This window comes from Procambarus clarkii, chromosome 57, assembly GCF_040958095.1.
Source record: "Procambarus clarkii isolate CNS0578487 chromosome 57, FALCON_Pclarkii_2.0, whole genome shotgun sequence".
Lineage (NCBI taxonomy): Eukaryota > Metazoa > Arthropoda > Malacostraca > Decapoda > Cambaridae > Procambarus > Procambarus clarkii.
The window spans coordinates 14,257,022-14,274,927 of record NC_091206.1 but is presented as its reverse complement, the minus strand read 5'-3'; the positions used below and the strand labels follow the sequence as shown (position 1 = coordinate 14,274,927).

General features: G+C 48.7%; 1 protein-coding gene and 1 pseudogene across 1 annotated transcript in view; both read left to right on the top strand.

Annotated features, from left to right (window-relative positions):
• Nucleotides 1-17,906, top strand: part of Adar (Adenosine deaminase acting on RNA) — a 153,900-nt gene that overhangs the window by 39,383 nt on the left and 96,611 nt on the right. The window lies entirely within an intron of this gene.
• On the top strand, nucleotides 16,698-16,819 carry LOC123745094 (5S ribosomal RNA; annotated as a pseudogene).

The window sequence follows — 17,906 nt, the reverse complement described above, 5'->3', positions numbered from 1 at the left end:
CTCTCACAGCTGGTGGCCCAAGAGCCTCGATCTACTCGACGGAAATCAAGCACCACAATATATAATCACTAGATAAAATACAGACAGCACCCACCACCCCTTCCCAACACACACAGACAAAAATCAAAACAAATACACAAGAATTCGAGTATGTATGTATGTGTATGTTCCTCGGTATTTATCTATAGAGAGCCATACATGTTGAAATACACGAATCAAACCTTACAAACACTCACAGCTCTTCCTGCATGCACTCATAGAGTACTGCCTGCAGTCACAGAGTCATGCATGCACTCACAGAGTACTCCCTGCAGGAACAAGTGTTTGCAGGAACTCCCAGCCCAGGCAGACCCCTCCCAGCCCGTGCAGGATCTCCCAGCAACTCCCCAGCCCGTGCAGGATCTCCCAGCAACTCCCCAGCCCGTGCAGGATCTCCCAGCAACTCCCAGCCCGTGCAGGATCTCCCAGCAACTCCCAGCCCGTGCAGGATCTCCCAGCGTAACAGCATTGGCTAGGTAATGGCGCTTACAAATGACCTTGAAGAGCAGAGTAATGCGACCGTGTCTCCGTAAATCGCCATTCTGGCCGCAGTCTCCGCCGCCATCATCATTTCGCCAGCACCCGCCTCGCTTCATTAGCGGCCTCTCACACACCCTCTCCCGCACACACACACACACACACTCACACACACACACACACACACACACACACACACACACACACACACACACACACACACACACACACACACACACACACAGGCAGGTGTGTTGAGAGGCAGGACCAAAGAGCCGAAGCTCAATCCCCGCAAGCACAAATATATATATATGTCAGTCCTGTATGTCTCATCAAGGCTCGTTACCAACACTTAAGCCTTGACCCCCCCCCCCTCCCAAACCAATTGCAGATGACGTCTTAGCTGAGAAAACTATGACGACATCATAGTTTCGTCATAGCCAAGATCCGACACTATAACAAACCTTCCTGCTCCTTACACACGGCCGCCACGGCATCAGCGTCTTCCACAAGATATGTGTTCCTGGTGCGAACTCACTGAAGTATTCAGTTCCCGGGGCTTGGTGGAGTCCCTTCAGGCTTGGTGGAGTCCCTTCAGGCTTGGTGGAGTCCCTCCAGGCTTGGTGGAGTCCCTCCAGGCTTGGTGGAGTCTCTCCAGGCTTGGTGGAGTCCCTCCAGGCTTGGTGGAGTCCCTCCAGGCTTGGTGGAGTCCCTCCAGGCTTGGTGGAGTCCCTCCAGGCTTGGTGGAGTCCCTCCAGGTTTTGGCCTCGGGTGGACTCTGGATGTTCAGTCTAGTCCAGTCCAATGTTTATTCTGGTCGGACACTAACCGCTCAAGCCTGTTGAAAGTCTGTTAAATGTTTAGCGTTGCCATACTCGCCAAATTTCCGGTGTCGCCATATTGGCCAAAAGGTTGGTGTTGAGATGGTAGTGAAGTGTGGACATGTAGACCCTCCCTCTCCCCCCCCCCCCCCGTATCCTCCCCAGAGCCAGCTGGTGCCTGGGAATATATGCTGGTGACACCCGCGTCTCGCTGTGAAGAGTGGCAACACAACTTGTGCCGACAAGATCATTTGGCTGAAAGGAAACATATTCAAGGTGCTGGGTGTTTGAGGCGCTCTCGTTTACTGTACCCTGGGAGCGTATTTACTGTACCCTGGGAGCGTGTTTACTGTACCCTGGGAGCGTGTTTACTGTACCCTGGGAGCGGGTTTACTGTACTAGGAGAGAGAGAGAGAAAGGGCATTTACACTCTGCTTGTACTCACATATACGTGTTTGTAAATGATTTTTCACTCGTAGCATGTTGGGAAAGGTACATTTCGTATGGCAGGAGGTGTACTCACAACACTAGAAAACAACAAACCAACGTTTCATTTAACATGCTCTGGTTTTCTGGCGAAATGTTATCGATTAAGTGATTTCCTGCGTCAGTAGACAGGCAGAGAATACGAGAGTAGCAGCTTCAAAAGGTCTTTTGTGACTCCTAGCCAGGCAGTTCCTGTTTATAACCAAACCAATCCACTCTTATATACGTCTATCCTACCCTTGGCACAGTGCCACGAGTGCCAGGTTAACTGGTAATCTGTAAAGTTAACAGGAAAGAGCAAATTATCCTTGGGTCATGGGCCAGAGTCTCGGATTTTTCCTTCAATTGAAATAATTTCCCAAGGGGATCTAATTGCAAGAGTCTAGTTAATTAGCGTTGGCAATTCTTGGTAGGATATCTTGACTCGGCTTTCATTGGGGAAGGATTTGGAGTGGCATCTCCCGCCGGTGTGGACAGTTGGAGAAGATTGGCAGAGACGTTTGGGTAGATTTGGGTACATTTGGAGGAGTGTTAGGGTAGATTGGGCAGGGCATGTAGGTAGGGTGGGAGGGAATCTTGAAGATTTTTTTTGTTTGCATTGGGAGATATATTTCGGCAACTTTCCCAGCGAAGACGGGGGCGGCGGTGGCAGCTTTGACGAAGGAAATTAATTGTGACGGAAAGTTTTAAAGTGGATAAAAGTAAAGAGATTCACTGTCCACATCTGGGGGCTAGAGGCCCCCAGCCGGACCCAATACCATAAGAGGCTTTCCAACCGGAAGACATCAACAAGATGGCGACGAGTGTTAGGAACCTGGAGTCTTACACGTGAATATCCAGGGAGTCTGGGTAGCCCAGGAGTGTCTGGAGACTGGGGTAGCCCAGGAGTGTCTGGAGACTGCGGTAGCCCAGGAGTGTCTGAAGACTGGGGTAGCCTAGGAGCGTCTGGAGACTGGGGTAACCCAGGAGTGTCTGGAGACTGGGGTAGCCCAGGAGCGTCTGGAGACTGGGGTAGACCGGGAGCGTCTGGAGACTGGGGTAACCCAGGAGTGTCTGGAGACTGGGGTAGCCTAGGAGCGTCTGGAGACTGGGGTAACCCAGGAGTGTCTGGAGACTGGGGTAGCCCAGGAGCGTCTGGAGACTGGGGTAACCCAGGAGTGTCTGGAGACTGGGGTAGCCCAGGAGTGTCTGGAGACGGGTAGACCGGGAGCGTCTGGAGACTGGGGTAGCCCGGGAGTGTCTGGAGACGGGTAGACCGGGAGCGTCTGGAGACTGGGGTAGCCCAGGAGTGTCTGGAGACTGGCGTAGCCCAGGAGTGTCTGGAGACTGGGGGAGCCCAGGAGTGTCTGGAGACTGGGGTAGACCGGGAGCGTCTGGAGACTGGGGTAGCCCTGGAGCGTCTGGAGACTGGGTAGCCCAGGAGTGTCTGGAGACTGGGGTAGCCCAGGAGTGTCTGGAGACTGGGTAGCCCAGGAGCGTCTGGAGGCTGGAGTAGCCCAGGAGCGTCTGGAGACTGGGGTAGCCCAGGAGCGTCTGGAGACTGGAGTAGCCCAGGAGCGTCTGGAGACTGGGGTAGCCCAGGACCGTCTGGAGACTGGGGTAGCCCAGGAGCGTCTGGAGACTGGGGTAGCCCAGGAGCGTCTGGAGACTGGGGTAGCCCAGGAGCGTCTGGAAACTGGGGTAGCCCAGGAGTGTCTGGAGTCTTGTAGCCTGGAAGAGGCTGTGAGAGGCACTAACCATAAGGCTGGCCTGGAGGTCACTGGGCGCTCACGAGTCCTCGAGGAGGATTAAGGAGAGCCTATTATACCAGGACAACACAATGGGGACTGACAGTCGACCGCCTGTCAGGGCAGACTTGAGTAATCTTCTTCCATCTTATTATCTGCCCTTTAGTGTGTATTTACTATTTGTGTCTGCAGAATCGAGCTATTAGCTCTTGGAACCCGCCTTTCTAACCAACTATTTTTTCTCTATTATGTCTACTACATATATTTCTCTCTAACACACACGCACGCGCACACACACACACGCGCACACACACACACACACACACACACACACACACACACACACACACACACACACACACACACACACACACACACACACACACACACACACGTACATACACACATTGTGTGACCGTTGAGAGACGGGACCAAAGAGCCAGAGCTCAACCCTCCAAGCACAACTAGGTAAGTATAGGAATGTACACATTCCTGCCTATTACGAAACGTCGTCGTCCCTTCACCTTCTAGTGTGTGGTATGGTCAACATACTTCAACCAGGTTATTGTGACTCCTCGCCTGCACAGGTAAAGCAACCTGTCCTCTTACAGAGAACGGCGCATGTCCTTTTCCCTCGTATGCGTTACATAATGTCAAAAAATTGTCGTAATAGAAAATGGAAGTGTTTTCTTGACGTCAGGAAACCTTAGGGCTGGTACAGCAGCCTGAACCTGCCTTGCGTGCCTCTGATCTAGCTTGGCTTGTGTTTATTTAGGGGGGAGAGTTTATGCGTGGCGCTGCACACCCAAGATAGGCTCTAACGTATGTTGTGTACATAGGGAAGGCCTTCCTCCCTAGCTTTCATAAAGTTATTCTTAACTTCTCCGGGAGAATGTGAACTTATCTAGTTGTGCTTGCGGGGGTTGAGCTTTGGCTCTTTGGTCCCGCCTCTCAACTTTCAATTGGTGTACAGGTTCCTGAGCCTACTGGGCTCTATCATATCTATATTTGAAACTGTGTATGGAGTCAGCCTCCACTACATCACTGCTCAATGCATTCCATCTGTTAACTACTCTGACACTAAAAAAGTTCTTTCTTACGTCCCTGTGGCTCATGTGGGTATTCAGTTTCCATCTGTCCCCTTGTTCGCGTACCACCCGTGTTAAACAGTTTATCCTTATCTACCCTGTCAATTCCTCTCAGAATTTTGTAGGTAGTGATCATGTCTCCCCTTACTCTTCAGTTTTCCAGTGTCGTGACATCCGCGATCAAATTCTGTTGTGACTTCATATATGACAGTTGTGTGTGTAAATGACTTCATATGTGACAGTCGTGTGTGTAAATGACTTCATATATGACAGTTGTGTGTGTAAATGACTTCATATGTGACAGTCGTGTGTGTAAATGACTTCATATGTGACAGTCGTGTGTGTAAATGACTTCATATGTGACTGTCGTGTGTAAATGACTTCATATGTGACTGTCGTGTGTGTAAATGACTTCATATGTGACAGTCGTGTGTGTAAATGACTTCATATGTGACAGTTGTGTGTGTAAATGGTGCTTCCACGGGGCTTTTATTCTGTAAATGTTCCGCCTACGACAGTTTATAATGCCCTGCTTTCTCCTCTACTCTCATATGTGCGTCAGTCAGTCAGTCAGTCAGGTTAAGCACCGATGAGTCTTGCCAGTAACTGGACCGGGGGACTGCCGGGATGGTCTAGGGCCTAGGCTAGACCATCCCGGCAGTCTTCGGCAAACCGGCATCCCGGTTTGGGTCTTCGCCGACCCAAACTTTGCCAGTAGAAAGCTAGGCATGAACCTCGTGCCCTGCCACCCCCTGCCAACCTCTGCCACCCCTTGTCAGCTCCTGCCAACCCCTGCCACCTGCAGACAAGTAATTCCTGCCCCCTTCTCCCCACTCCCAAAGAGAGAGGCTTCAGAAGGTCATATTATCCTTCCTACCGAGGAATTTTCCTCGCATTTTCAGTTGGGAGGCGACTATATCTTCCCTTCCAAAGAGTCTCTCTCCATCTTCACTATGGCGGCTAGTCCCTCCTCCAGGCCAGGGCTGGCGGCTAGTCCCTCCTCCAGGCCAGGGCTGGCAGCCCAACCCGTCCTCTTAAAAAGAACGTCACTTTTGGCTCATATGCGCACTATGGCCAAATTTGGACGTAATTTGAAATGAAATCGACTCACAAAAGTGACGTTCTGTTCCGTTTTCTATTTGAGTCGTCCGGCCTACGCGCAGAGGTTATAAGAGGACACTTTAAATTAACGTTTTTCATAACGTTTTGAAACTTTATGAGAATTTCCTGCCCACCTAACCTATCAGAGGACCCTTAACTTACTGTTGTTGAAAAAAAAATCCCAAATTTATTTTCATTTTTTTTTCATTTCCAAATTATGTCCAAATTCGGCCATACGGACAAACGGCCAAAAGCGACGTTCTTTTTAAGAGGACAGGTTGGCTGCTAGTCCCTCCTCCAGGCCAGGGCTGGTGGCTAGTCCCTCCTCCAGGCCAGGGCTGGCGGCTAGTCCCTCCTCCAGGCCAGGGCTGGCGGCTAGTCCCTCCTCCAGGCCAGAGCTGGTGGCTAGTCCCTCCTCCAGGCCAGGGCTGGTGGCTAGTCCCTCCTCCAGGCCAGGACTGGCGGCTAGTCCCTCCTCCAGGCCAGAGCTGGTGGCTAGTCCCTCCTCCAGGCCAGGGCTGGCGGCTAGTCCCTCCTCTAGGCCAGGGCTGGCGGCTAGTCCCTTCTCCAGGCCAGGGCTGGTGGCTAGTCCCTCCTCCAGGCCAGGGCTGGCGGCTAGTCCCTCCTCCAGGCCAGGGCTGGTGGCTAGTCCCTCCTCCAGGCCAGGGCTGGCGGCTAGTCCCTCCTCCAGGCCAGGGCTGGCGGCTAGTCCCTCCTCCAGGCCAGGGCTGGCGGCTGCCACCACCGGCTGAGCGCTTAAGCTCCTGGAACACATCACAAATGTAATACTTTTAGCAGCTCCAGAGTGGCTCAGAAGGTGATTGTCTGTCTGGAATTTTGTTACGACTTGACGGTAATAATTCCACGTCTGAATGTCCTGCGCGTTCTTATTTTATGACGCCGAAGATGGTTTGGACTTTAGGGAAGAGGTTCGGTGAAGGTGGCGGATGGTGTTAGTGTCAGCTGGGTGCCTTAGCACCGGTTGCTCCAGTGTGGGCTGGCCACACTCCCCCACACTACGCCCACCACCAGGCCGCCAGTGGCCCCAGGCCGCCCATGGCCCCAGGCTGCCCATGGCCCCAGGCCTCAACATGCCCCCTCCTAGGTGTGCCCCACACCCCCACCCTACCCCCAACCTGCCAATACTCACTCGCTGTCTCGCCTCTCCACTTCCCCGCACCACCTCACACACTCCCCATTTACACGCCTCTCTACATGCGCCTTCGTCTTATCCCGAGGCATTAAACCCACTTCTCTCCCCCAGGAGCCCTCCCCTTTCCCCCCTTCCCTCAGGAGCCCTTCCTTTCCCCCAGGAGCCCTCCCCAGGAAGGGAAAGCCCGCGCAGGAGCCGGGAGCGTCAAACACCACGCTTCCCGACGCTCACTTGCAGAATTTGTGTTTATGGTGTGACCTGAGCTGCCTCAGCCGGCCGTGGAGGGGGGGAGGGGGAAGGAGGGAGTGGTAGAGATGGAGAGATAGAGATGGAGGAAGAATGAAGGAAGATGGAGGGAGGAAAAGACCTGAAAATATACGCGAACGGAAGTAATTTGTTGCGATGAAAGAGAAAGAGGGGAAATTCTGTATAAAGCAAATCTAAATGGTGAAGTTTTAGAAGTGATCGCTGGACTAAAATACCTTGGAGGTGATGCTGAGTGACTTACAGGGGTTCCGGGACGATAGTGGAGCAAGAGCGGGAAAAGTCAAGATAAGCCGTAGGTATGAGCACTCAGAGCAGCATATCCGGTGCCAGGAGAGCACATGAGACTCGGGCAGGCAAGTGGCAGGAGGTAGAGACGCTGAGTGTCTTCACAGAAAGAGCGGCCATGGTGAACGAGTCCATGTTGATACACTGGTGAAGAGAATATATCCAAGTGAATTTGATGGGAGGAGATTAAGGCCGAGAAGCAGGGAGTGGGTCTGCTGGAGCCTTCCAGAAGGCATTCCAGCTCTCTCACGTCTTTTGGAGTCTTCCAGGAGACATTCCAGCTCTCTCATGTCTGCTGGAGCCTTCCAGGAGACATTCCAGTTCTCTCATATCTGCTGGAGTCTTCCAGGAGACATTCCAGCTCTTTCACGTCTGCTGGAGTCTTCCAGGAGACATTCCAGCTCTTTCACGTCTGCTGGAGTCTTCCAGGAGACATTCCAGCTCTCTCACGTCTGCTGGAGCCTTCCAGGAGACATTCCAGTTCTCTCATATCTGCTGGAGTCTTCCAGGAGACATTCCAGCTCTTTCACGTCTGCTGGAGTCTTCCAGGAGACATTCCAGCTCTCTCACGTCTGCTGGAGTCTTCCAGGAGACATTCCAGCTCTCTCACGTCTGCTGGAGCCTTCCAGGAGGCATTCCAGTTCTCTCATGTCTGCTGGAGTCTTCCAGGAGACATTCCAGCTCTTTCACGTCTGCTGGAGTCTTCCAGGAGACATTCCAGCTCTCTCATGTCTGCTGGAGCCTTCCAGGAGACATTCCAGCTCTCTCACGTCTGCTGGAGTCTTCCAGGAGACATTCCAGCTCTCTCACGTCTGCTGGAGCCTTCCAGGAGGCATTCCAGTTCTCTCATGTCTGCTGGAGTCTTCCAGGAGACATTCCAGCTCTTTCACGTCTGCTGGAGTCTTCCAGGAGACATTCCAGCTCTGTCATGTCTGCTGGAGTCTTCCAGGAGACATTCCAGCTCTCTCACGTCTGCTGGAGTCTTCCAGGAGACATTCCGGTTCTTTTATTGCTATGGTTGTCTTTTGACCCTCGGTGTGCTCACCTATTTGTGCCTTTAGGATCGAGCTTTCAGCTCTTGGGTCCCGCTTTTACAACCGATGGTTGGCGGCTTCTGATCTATTGTTTTCTATCTTATCTACTAGGTCACCTACTGACCCCGCCCCCATCATGCAACCCCCCACCACCAGCTGTATAACTCCCAGGAACATACTTACTGTTAGGTGAACAGAGATATCAGGTGAATGAAAACGTTTCCCAAAAGGTTCTGTCATTCCGCGGGGATCGAACCCTTTATCCCTGTTTGTGAGTCACCAAATTTGACCACTTTGTGTGTTCGCGTGGGCGTGCGTGCGCGCGTGTTCCTCTTTACCTTACTTTCCCTTGGGATCTCGCACGTCGTTATCATATCTCCCCTTCTCTCCTTTTGTATAAAGAAGTCCATTTCCTTCAGTCTTTTTCTGGTATGTTAGTTCCCCTCTTAAACCAGCCGTGTTATATATATATATATATATATATATATATATATATATATATATATATATATATATATATATAATTATATATTTTTTTGTTAATATTTTATGGTTTTGTTTTGTGCATTTGTTCGGTTATTTGACTCAAGGCGGGGCTGCATACTCATCAGTGTGTCTCATGTACGTTGTATAGAACACTCAGAAGACTTGTCTGACGCTTGCTAGCCCAGTGCTGTTATGCTAATGTGTCTGACATTACCTTTATGGTAATGTTTATCACCAGACACCGCAGGCACCTCGTGTGTGTCGAGCTGGCACTCTGCTGTCGAATTGGCACTCTGCTGTCGAGCAGACACTCTACACCGGCACATTTGATGTAAACTTGTAAACACACAACTTGCCAAGAAACAACTGAAACAACCAAGTTACCTTTATGCTCATTCTAAAATAGGGACCATATATATATATATATATAAATACTTTCACTCGATACGGATGTAACTACCCTCAAATTATAAGTGGAAACTTTGAACTTTTAACCTCTTAGACATTGTTTCATGACTAAGACAAGCACTATTGTGTCACTGTCCATGTGCTTAGGGGCAGCACTGTACGTCAAGTGAGGTACTGGGGCCGCCACCATAGACATTCTGCCATTTCAAGAATATGGTGAAAATTTTCAAGAATATGGTGAACATTTCAAGAATATGGTGAAAATTTCAAGAATGTGGTGAAAATTTTCAAGAATATGGTGAAAATGTTCAAGAATATAGTGAAAAAATTCAAGAATATGATGAAAAATTTCAAGAATATGGTGAAAATTTCAAGAATATGGTGAGAATTTTCAAGAATATGGTAAAAATTTCAATAATGTGGTGAAAATTATCAAGAATATGGTGAAAATGTTCATGAATATAGTGAAAAATTCAAGAATATGATGAAAAATTTCAAGAATATGGTGAAAATTTCAAGAATATGGTGAAAATTTTCAAGAATATGGTGAAAAATTTCAAGAATGTGGTGAAAATTTTCAAGAATATGGTGAAAATGTTCAAGAATATAGTGAAAAAAATCAAGAATATGATGAAAAATTTCAAGAATATGGTGAAAAATTTAAAGAATATGGTGAACAATTTCAAGAATATGGTGAAAATTTTCAAGAATATGGTGAAAAATTTCAAGAATGTGGTGAAAATTTTCAAGAATATGGTGAAAATGTTCAAGAATATGGTGAAAATTTTCAAGAATATGGTGAAAAAATTCAAGAATGTGGTGAAAATTTCAAGAATATGCTGAAAAATATGAAGAATATAGTGGAATTTTTCAAGAATATCGTGAAAATTTACTACTATCGGGACGACCACCAACAGGGGGCGGACAACTAATCATGCTCACAGACCGCCTGCCCCCCCCCCCCCCCCGCCTCACAGCGACTGCATTTCATTACATGTTTTGTTTGCAATGTTAAACGTTTTTGTTTGCTCTAATATAATTTTTTGTTTGATGTCATAATTCAGTTTGTTTTTACCCCCGTATTGGCAGTATGGTTACTTTATCTGCGTTCGGACGTGTTTGTTGTTTGGTAACGAGAGTTGGAGAATATTGGTAGGTGGACGCACACACGTACACACACACACACACACACACACACACACACACACACACACACACACACACACACACACACACACACACACACATTAGGAAGTGATGTGGTGGAGGCTGACTCCATACACAGTTTCAAGTGTAGATATGATACAGCCCAGTAGGCTCAGGAATCTGTACACCTGTTGATTGACGGTTGAGAGGCGGAACCAAAGAGCCAGAGCTCAACCCCCGCAAACACAACTAGGTGAGTACTAGCTGAGTACACACACACACACACACACACACACACACATGGGGGGCCTCGTAGCCTGGTGGATAGCGCGCAGGACTCGTAATTCTGTGGCGCGGGTTCGATTCCCGCACGAGGCAGAAACAAATGGGCAAAGTTTCTTTCACCCTAAGTGCCCCTGTTACCTAGCAGTAAATAGGTACCTAGGAGTTAGTCAGCTGTCACGGGCTGCTTCCTGGGGTGTGTGTGTGTGTGTGTGTGGTGTGGGGGAAAAAAAAGAAAAAAAAGTAGTTAGTAAACAGTTGATTGACAGTTGACAGGCGGGCCGAAAGAGCAAAGCTCAACCCCCGCAAAAACACAACTAGTAAACACACACACACACACACACACACACACACACACACACACACACACACACACACACACACACACACACACACACACACAGGAAAGGTGCTCCAGTGACTAAAGGAGTACCTAAGCGACAGAAGACAGCGAGTTACTGTGAAAGGCGAGATCTCAGAGTGACGAGATGTCACTAGCTGAGTGACATCTCGACATCCACTTCCACGAGTGACATCTCGACATCCACTTCCACGAGTGACATCTCGACATCCACTTCCACCAGTGACATCTCGACATCCACTTCCACCAGTGACATCTCGACATCCACTTCCACGAGTGACATCTCGACATCCACTTCCACGAGTGACATCTCGACATCCACTTCCACCAGTGACATCTCGATATCCACTTCCACCAGTGACATCTCGACATCCACTTCCACCAGTGACATCTCGACATCCACTTCCACCAGTGACATCTCGACATCCACTTCCACCAGTGACATCTCGACATCCACTTCCACCAGTGACATCTCGACATCCACTTCCACCAGTGACATCTCGACATCCACTTCCACCAGTGACATCTCGACATCCACTTCCACCAGTGACATCTCGACATCCACTTCCACCAGTGACATCTCGACATCCACTTCCACCAGTGACATCTCGACATCCACTTCCACCAGTGACATCTCGACATCCACTTCCACCAGTGACATCTCGACATCCACTTCCACCAGTGACATCTCGACATCCACTTCCACCAGTGACATCTCGACATCCACTTCCACCAGTGACATCTCGACATCCACTTCCACGAGTGACATCCACACGCTTTATATGTTAATGATCTCGAGCAAATAGACTTATTCCTCTCAATGTTGGCTGGTGATGCAAGAATTATGAGGAGCACCAAGGCATAGGAGGACAGCAAGAGGCTACAAGAGGACCTGAACAAGCTGGAAGAATGGTCCAACAAAAGGCTACTAGAGTTTAACTCTAGTAAATGTAAAATAATAAAACCAGCTGAAGGGAGAGAGGGGGAGCGGAACGACACAATTACGCGGGATGAAATACTTTTTTTTAATAACAGTGCTTGCGTTGACGCTGGGGGGGCGGGGGGGGGAGGGCTCGTGAAGAGAGGAGAGAAAGAGTAATGGAGAGTAGAGAGAAAGCAAAGGGAAAGAGGAATAAATGGCAGAGGACAAAACGTGGCGCTCTTCCCCGCCCCCTCCCACGCGAGGGAGGGGGGCCTCTCCCACCATGTATTGAACCATTGGTATATTCTTGTGTTATTCATGGTAGTGGAGGTGCTCTGGGCATGGTAGTGGAGGTGCTCTGGGCATGGTAGTGGAGGTGCTCTGGGCATGGTAGTGGTGGTGCTCTGGGCATGGTAGTGGAGGTGCTCTGGGCATGGTAGTGGAGGTGCTCTGGGCATGGTAGTGGAGGTGCTCTGGGCATGGTAGTGGAGGTGCTCTGGGCATGGTAGTGGAGGTGCTCTGGGCATGGTAGTGGAGGTGCTCTGGGCATGGTAGTGGAGGTACTCTGGGCATGGTAGTGAAGGTGCTCTGGGCATGGTAGTGAAGGTGCTCTGGGCATGGTAGTGGAGGTGCTCTGGACATGGTAGTGAAGGTGCTCTGGACATGGTAGTGGAGGTGCTCTGGGCATGGTAGTGGAGGTGCTCTGGGCATGGTAGTGGTGGTGCTCTGGGCATGGTAGTGGAGGTGCTCTGGGCATGGTAGTGGAGGTGCTCTGGGCATGGTAGTGGAGGTACTCTGGGCATGGTAGTGGAGGTGCTCTGGGCATGGTAGTGGAGGTGCTCTGGGCATGGTAGTGGAGGTGCTCTGGGCATGGTAGTGAAGGTACTCTGGGCATGGTAGTGAAGCAAGGAGAGCTCAGGAGACCAGGTTAACCATAAGAGTATACACAGGAGAGACTAAAGAAACAGCAGAGGGAGATAAAGAGAGAGAGAGAGAGAGAGAGAGAGAGAGAGAGAGAGAGAGAGAGAGAGAGAGAGAGAGAGAGAGAGAGAGAGAGAGAGAGAGAGAGTAATGTAGGCAATAACGGAGGTTAATTGTAAGTTATGTATAGTGTAATTGAGAGTGGAGGCAGGAGAGGGAGTTAGGGTGGAGAGGGAGTTAGGGTGAAGGGGTGGGGGGTAAAGGGCGTGGTGAGAGGTGGAGCAGATGTGTGGCTGGTGCTCCAGGGGAGGACAAAGAGAGAGACACACCTGTAACAGGTGTCAGACGGCCAGTAATGAGTTATTAGTGTGTGTGAGGGGCGAACATCAACAATGGTGCAGGTTAAAAATAACAGGAGGGAGAGGAAGAAGATAATTCACTTCATAAATCAATGCTTGTGCGTGCACTCACTCACACACTCACACTCACTCACACACTCACTCACACTCACACACACACACACACACACACACACACACACACACACACACACACACACACACTCACACACACACACACACACACACACACACACACACACACACACACACTCACACACACACACACACACACACACACACACACACACACACACACACACACCACACACACACACACACACACACACACACACCACACACACACACACACACACACACACACACACACACACACACACACACACACACACACACACCACACACACACACACACACACACACACACCACACTCACACACACACACACACACACACACACACACACACACACACACACACACACACACACATACATATATAAACAAGGAAAGCGAATAAGTACAAGGACATGGAGAAAAAGCAAGAATAACAAAGCACTAGAAAGCATAGAAAGATTCTTGAGGGCCAAGAATAAGTAGAGAAGTGTGAGAAGAGAAGCAGAGACAGTATGAAGACCACATAGCAAATAAAGCAAAGAACCAACCTAACCTTGACAGCCACATCAGAAGGACGACAACTGTAAAGGAATAGACGATGAATCTGAGAAAAGGAGAGAACAGATTCACTGACAATGACAAGGAAATGTGTGAGAACCTCAGCAAGAGATTCCAGGAGGTCTTCAAAATAAAGCAAGGAGAAATGCACTGGAAGAATTTGATATTACCATAGATGAAGGTAAGAAACTATCTGCTAGAACTGGGCGTAACAGAAACTCTTGCACCAGACAGAGTCTCACTTTAGATATTTAAAGAGGGAGCAGAAGCACTATTCTTGACACTTTCTGTGATGCACAGTAGGTCTGTAGAGACAGGAAACCTACCAGAAAGTTAGAAGACAGCTGACATAATTCCAGATACAATGTGGGAGGCAGACGGGAGGTACTGAGCCACAGGCCAGTGTCCTTAACTTGCATGCCATGTAAGATGATGTAGAAGATTATGAGGAAAAGGAGGAGGCAAAGGCCCTACTCTTCATTCGGAGAGTAGGGCCTTTCTTACACACCATCGGCAGAGAATCACTGATGCCTCAAAGGTTTAATAGACTATAACCAGGCGACAAAAACTAGAAAAAGGGCAAAATGCATAGTTTTTGTATTGCGAGAGAACGTCTTTGACAAAGTACCCTAAAACAGACTCTTACATAAAGTTTGAGAAGCAGACACAAGTGAGAGTGAAGATGTCCCAGTGGATGAGGGATACCTAAGCAACAGAAGACAGGGAGTCACTGTGAGGGGGTGAGGTCTCAGAGTGGCGTGATGTCACCCCCTGGGTCCCACAGGGTTCGGTACTAGCACCTATCCACTCTCTCATACACATAAATGATCTTCTAGTGGGAATAGTCTCATTCCTCTCAATGTTTGTTGACGACGCGCAAAAGATTATGAGGAGGATTAACCCAGAGGAAGACGGCAAGACGCTATGAGGTTAGGCTAGTGAGTTGCTTCGGTTCCTACGTTCCTGGTTAACCAAACGGCCGCATTTTTAACGGAGTGGCAAACGGAAAGAACGTCTACACGCGCACTCTGGCTCATGGCCAGAAACTCACCACCCTCGTGTATCTTGGGTGAGGGTGTGAGTCAGGGGAGAGTGCTGGGAGGTGGGGGAGGGTGCTGGGAGCTGGGGAAGGGTGCTGGGAGCTAGGGAATGGTGGTGACAGAGATAAGGAAGGGTGCTGGGAGCTGGACAAGGGTGCTGGAGAAGGGTGCTAGGAGCTAGGAAGAGTTCTGGGAGCTGGGAAAGAGTGCTAGGAGCAAGGGAAGGGTGGGTGACAGAGCTGCGGCGCGGCCCACCCGTCACTGTGACAGTCAATCAAAGACACAAGGAAAACTGAAGAGGTAAAATATTTTCAGGTACCGATAAAAACCACAACCTTGTACGAGTTTAGAATATTTAATTAACTTTCAACTAGCTATGACGAGCATTTCATATATATATATATATATATATATATATATATATATATATATATATATATATATATATATATATATATATATATATATGACTAGTGTGGCAACTAGTCATTTTGTCCACATAATTCGTCCCATTGTAGAGGCCCAAAGGTAGTTGGACGATTTAACACAATAAGAGGTAAAGAGAGAGAGAGAACGAGAGAGAGAGAGAGGTGGGGAAGAAAGGGATTAAATAAACGAGGGGAAGGAGAAAGGGAAGAATGGAACAGTGACTTCGAGTAGCGCCAACAGCTGGGTGTCAGTGTTGATGGTCTCCCGAACTGTGGGTCCTCTGAGCAGCGAGCCCTTGCGCCAGGGGAGCCGGTGAGGGACGGAGAGCTGAGAAAGGAAGGGAGAGATGAGGGAGGGAGGGAGAGGTGAGAGAGGTAGAGTGAGAGATGAGAGAGGGAGGGAGAGGAAGAGTAAAAGTACTTACCTAGTTGTGCTTTCGTGGGATGAGCCGACTTCGGCTCTTTGGTCCCGCCTCAAATAGAACCTCAAAGTGATCATAGAAAACGGTAATATAATTAGGAGAATGGGAATGATGTAAGAGAAGAGATAAATAAGAAGAGGGAGAATACGATGGGAGGGAGGGGTCTAGGGGAGGGGTGATGGAGAAGGGGAGATGGGGAGGGAGGGAGAGAGAGCAATGCCCAAAATGGAACACCATCTCTCTGATGTATAAATATGTTATTTCTTCAATGAATGCGAGACCAAGATAAGTGAAACTATTTAATGTATAAAGTGCGCCGGCTCCTGCAGATTACATCTCATTTGTATATTATCTTTTCCTTTCTCTATTAAAACCTTTTTTTTCAAACAAATTTCATGGACTTAAATTTATATATAAATTCTATATTATACTCTACATTCAAAATTTGTAAGAAAAATTCTAATGCCTGAATCTGAATACCACGTTCATCTAAATTGTGTGTGTGTGTGTGTGTGTGTGTGTGTGTGTGTGTGTGTGTGTGTGTGTGTGTGTGTGTGTGTGTGTGTGTGTGTGTGTGTATTTACTATTTGTACCTGCAGAATCGAGCTATTAGCTCTTGGACCCCGCCTTTCTAACCAATTTATTTTTCCTCTATTATGTCTACTACATCTCTCACTCTCTCTCTCTTACACACACACACACACACACACACACACACACACACACACACACACACACACACACACACACACACACACACACACACACACACCAATGCCCATACCACGTTGAGAACACCGCTTCTCGTCTGATCAGCGAAGTTAAGCAACGTTGGGTTTGGTCAGTACTTGGATGGGTGACCGCCTAGCAACACCAGATATTGGTGTTAATCATTAAATTTACAGGGGGCCTCGTGGCTGAGTGGACAGCGCTCGGGGGTCGTAGTCCTAAGGCTCCGGGTTTCAATTCCCGGTCAAGGCAGAAACAATTGGGTACTGAACCCTGTGGAACCCCACTACTGCATCACACCCCACTGAGGTGGTGTGTTACTGTAGCCATTTCACAGTAACTCTCTGTCTTCTGTTGCTTAGGTATTCCCTCCTCCACTGGAGCACCTTCCCTCTCCCTCCTGCCTGTACAAGTCTCTTATGGATTACTGTGTCAAAGGCTTTTAGGTAATCCAAAAATATGCAGTCTGCCCCTCCTTCTCTTTCTCGTCTTATTTATGTCGCCTTTTCATAGAATTCTATTAAAACTTTTAGGCACGATTTACCCTCCCTGACCCGTGATGTGTGACGCTCTCCTCGTGGGCTGCTTGTTGTTTATCTCACAATTTGGCCTATCACGTTACATCGTGTGTGTGGGTGTGCTTGCGGGGGTTGAGCTTTGGCTCTTTGGTCCCGCCTCTCAACTGTCAATGATCTGGTGTACAGATTCCTGAGCCTACTGGGCTCTATCATATCTACATTTGAAACTGTGTATGGAGTCAGCCTCCACCACATCACTTCCTAGTGTGTGTGTGTGTGTGTGTGTGTGTGTGTGTGTGTGTGTGTGTGTGTGTGTGTGTGTGTGTGTGTGTGTGTGTGAGTGTGTGTTGTATGCTCATGTAAATCCTAATTGTACTTTAGATGAAAGAAGAACAGCAGGCAGTGAAGTTGAGTTAGAAAATCTCTTTCTCCATCACTTTCTCTCTATGTCCCTCCCTCCCTCCCTCTCTCCTTCCCTCCCTGTCTCCCTCACTTCCCTCCCTCATCCCCTCCCTCCCCCTCCCCCCCAGCTACCCTCCTAGTGACCCTTGTACCCACTCACCATACACGACTGTGGATCCTCTCTGTGATATTACATTTTAGAGATTAAATTAAACCAAAAAATTTCATTGCGAGTCAAAGCAATCTACAATTTTATTCCATATATATTTCCCCATTCATTATGGGAGCTTTTAAACGGGAAATAGATCAATAGTATCAAACTATCTATCG